This window comes from Zea mays, chromosome 6 (assembly GCF_902167145.1).
Source record: "Zea mays cultivar B73 chromosome 6, Zm-B73-REFERENCE-NAM-5.0, whole genome shotgun sequence".
Classification (NCBI taxonomy): domain Eukaryota; kingdom Viridiplantae; phylum Streptophyta; class Magnoliopsida; order Poales; family Poaceae; genus Zea; species Zea mays.
Window position 1 is genome coordinate 78,087,691 of NC_050101.1, and position 3,795 is coordinate 78,091,485.

A 3,795-nucleotide genomic window follows, 5' to 3' on the forward strand; every position below is an offset into this window, starting at 1 on the left:
GAAGCACGTACCCCCTTGGTGGAGGTCTGGCAGCCGCGCGTGGGTTTCTTGATGTTGTTCTTGTGCGCCTTGTACGACTGGTTATGTGCCATGTGGTCCTTCGACTTAGCCATCGTGAATCCCTCATCTGTTGTTTGCGAAGAAATCAAGAGATGAAGTATCAAATCCAAAGGCCTCATGAGGAATCTGCCTTTAATGTTATGGGCGCACCTGCTGCCACCCCCTAGATGCGATCTCGATCTCGTCGTGCCGCCGCCCTAGCATAGTCGTGCTCCCAGCGTGTCGCCGCCCCTTGAGCTCCCGTAGCACTGCCTGTGGCCCGCACATCCACGTCATGCCCCCCTGCGCTTCCAAGCCCAACACGGCCCCTCGCTGCCCGCTCCTAGATCCGAGCTCCTCCATCACGACGCCTCACTGGCTCACTGCTGTCGCAGGTCGAGGAGATGCCCAGCAGGTGGATCCCCGCTTTTGCGGCCATGAGGCGCCATGGGGCAGGCGAGCGAGCGGATCTCGCGCTCGAGAGATGGTCGGCGGGTGGGGTGGAGGGACGAATGGAGCTGCACCACCTTGTTGGAACCCCACGACCTTATCCAGCCTCGCTCGCATAACTGGAGACGACACGACATGGAGACGGCCGTTCGGGTGTGGCCGACCTGGAGCCGGGACGACGACGACCCTGTCGCCGCGTGTGGGGAGGGCTGGTGGAAGCGATGCAGGGACGCCGAGGAAACTTCAACTCACAACATCACTGTCATCATCCGACTCATCTTCAGAACTGTCCTCATCGCTGCTGCTCTCTTGCTTGACCGTCTTCGAACCATTTTTGCAACTGCAGCCAAGGGTTTAGCAGCAGGCTTCTTTGCAGGTTCCTTAATGAGAAGATGAATTGGCATCTAAAAACTCTGAAAACTACATTAACAATTCAATTTGCTGGTTGCTGATTTTTTCAGCATTAAAACCCAAAAATGATAACATACCTCATCAGATTCAGAGGTCTCATCGCTAGTGTCATCATCACTGGACTCTTGTTTAGCAATCTTGGGAGCAACCGCCTTCTTTGTATGTACCTTCTTAACCTATATAAATACTAATATTTCTAGGAACATAAGAAACTGACTCTTATACGACATTACAAAAAGTGGCTTAGCATTTTACCGAACAAGAGAATTTGTGTTGACTCGGGTCAAATGAGTGAGAACACTTGGAAAAAACCAAATAAATTAAAACAGTTAACCAGCTAAAATGCCTTAGTAGATTCAGTCAAAGAGGAATCCAGAGTTTGTTTTATAAGAAATGGTTCATTTCTAAAAATACCAAAGCATCAAGAAATCTTTAGAAACTAATAGATTGTTCATCAGGTTTTTTGTATCCTGTTCTAGAACCATTTTGCAAAGAAGACCAAAGATCTTCCTCTGATAAATAAATATTAGTGGCCCCTGAAGAAATGGCTTTCATATCTTGCATAAAGTATATCAGATTAGCACATGCTAGAATGATTCCTCTCATCTTTTTTAAACAAGACGCATGTTACAAATGTGCAGGAGCTAAATGGAGAATTTAAGCCAAAATCCCAATGAGATGATAGGAGTATCATATTATTTCACTTTGATAGATAAGTTTCTGGAATTGTAAAAACTTGGAATAAAGCAGCTGGACCCAGTCGATTACAATGAAAATCCTGAGTTCGCAGACTTTGCAGCCTAGAGACTTCGCTTCCACTGCGTGAACTCTGAATCCATGGATGGATCATAGACTCATGGGTGTGGGCACGCACGTCATGCATGAGAAAAGGCCTAGAGAGAAACTGAGAACATGATGTGTCTGTCCTATTATCTGCTTGTCAAGCAGATGAACAGATAAGATTTGCTCGCAACAATGCTTACTGGAAAAGAAAAACAAAGAGAGAGTCGTACCACGACTTCCCGTGGATTCGCCAGCCGAGGTCGGATTGAGGATGAAGACAGCGCCAACGAACAGCACGTGCATTAGGAGCACCATGAATCTGAGTCCCAGCGCCGACCTCCTCGCTGCGCAAAAGCCTCCAGAGGCCCAGCTGAAACCCCCATGGACACAACGAAGCACCGAATCGAGCAGAGCCTCGATCAGAGATGCGGGAGGTGGGCTCAGCAGCAGAGGAGGACGCCAGCCATGGATCTCGCCGAGTAGGAGACCGCGACCCCGGTGTTCCATGGAGAGCAGCTCGTTGGGGGAGTGGACCGCGAGGGAGAGGAGATCTGCTGGGACCGCTATTCCATGGAGAGCAGCGTGGGCAGGATGGGCTTGCCCGGCCATGGATCTCGCCGAGGAGGAGACCCGACCGTGGATCTCGCCGAGGAGCAGACCGCGATAGAGGATGAGAGGGAGACGCAGGGAGGAAGGGGGACACAGACGATAGATTGACGAGGGCATCGTGAGCCGTGGTGAGGACGTCGAGGCGGCTGTCACGGCGGGGAGGCGGTCTGGGGCATCGCGAGATTGGGGGCACGGTGCGGGCGAAATTTCCGGGGGCAGGCGGGGCTTGCGCGACGTCCGGGCAGGGGCGTGGTGAAGTGTGGACGCCCTCCCTACCTCCTTATAGAGTAGTAAAGATAAGGCAGAACTCCTGCCTACTCGTTTCAAAAAAAAAGAATGTTGTACGTGAGAGAGAGGTCACGAGTTTGAATCTATCTATCGAGATGCAAAGTTTGACAAAAAAAATGTCGTTGCTTTGATTTAGACAAGTGTAGCACTCGGCGGCAAAAAGTTTTCCGAATATTTCTAACCTTCCCGCGAGTACATGTAGCACTCGACCAGTGTCCGGCAATGGCACGCGGCTAGCTCACAAAACTGAAACAACGACTCTCGGCGCGTTGTTGCAACGCGCCACCGCTCTTGCTCGCTGCGGCGCTGCCTTTAGTAGCAGCCTTTTCAAGTACTGTTCAAAAGGACCGGAGGGCGTGCATGAATGGTGTTGGATGGTTGCCACCGGACCAACCCAAACCGACTGAAACAAACCTGACCCGGGGCGAGTATACGTACGGGCACAATGCTAGTGCGAGTCTGCGAGAGCCGAGAGGCAACCACAAGTGGCTAGCGCGTTGACATTAGTATTAGGTCCCGTTTATTTTGTTGGAGTTGAATTTCCTTCCAATAATTCTAATTTAGACACAAACTAATTAAATTAATATATTTATATGTATAATATAATTATATATATATTATTATAAATCATATAAGAGAGATAGTTATAAACTACACTTACGCTACAGATAAACAAGTAGAAGAGTGTATTATAAATTGTACATTAGAAAAATAGCAATGCAAATTTATAGAATCAATTTTCATCTTCCACTTGATGAATTTGAGATATATATATAAACGTTGGAAAAATTACAATTTTTTCCTCGGACTCAGCACAGACGTGCAATCTTCTGTCAGGTCAAAACAGATCAGAGAGACGCACGCACTTGCAGTAGTAGCATAGCAACCCAAGCTGTCGCCGCGACAGGCACGCACATCGCACGCGCCCCTCGGTTAAGTTCTTGGCAGACAGCCACGCGTTTCTTCAGAGTTGCAGTGCCCTCTGCTCCTATCATGCCGTCGTCCATTATTCTAGCCTGACGGGTAGCTTAGCTAGCTGCAGTCCAGTCCAGGTGGCCTCGTTGTTCGTTCGATCGGAACAGAGGAAGGTCTGCTGTGAAATCCCTGCAGATTCAGAACTCTGATGAAGACTGCCGGTCGTATTGCTCGCCTTGCTTTGCTTTGCTTTGCAGCGATTCAGAACGCTCCGGTGGCTAGCTAGCAGCTGGTGTGCGC

General features: G+C 49.4%; 1 long non-coding RNA gene across 1 annotated transcript; it reads right to left on the reverse strand.

Annotated features, from left to right (window-relative positions):
• Positions 1-825: 825 nt before the first annotated feature.
• LOC103629450 (uncharacterized) lies at positions 826-1,059 on the reverse strand. The gene is made up of 2 exons (XR_554396.2): positions 978-1,059; positions 826-869 (listed from the first exon to the last, which is right to left on the reverse strand). It is a non-coding gene; the product is annotated as an uncharacterized lncRNA (long non-coding RNA).
• Positions 1,060-3,795: the final 2,736 nt, after the last annotated feature.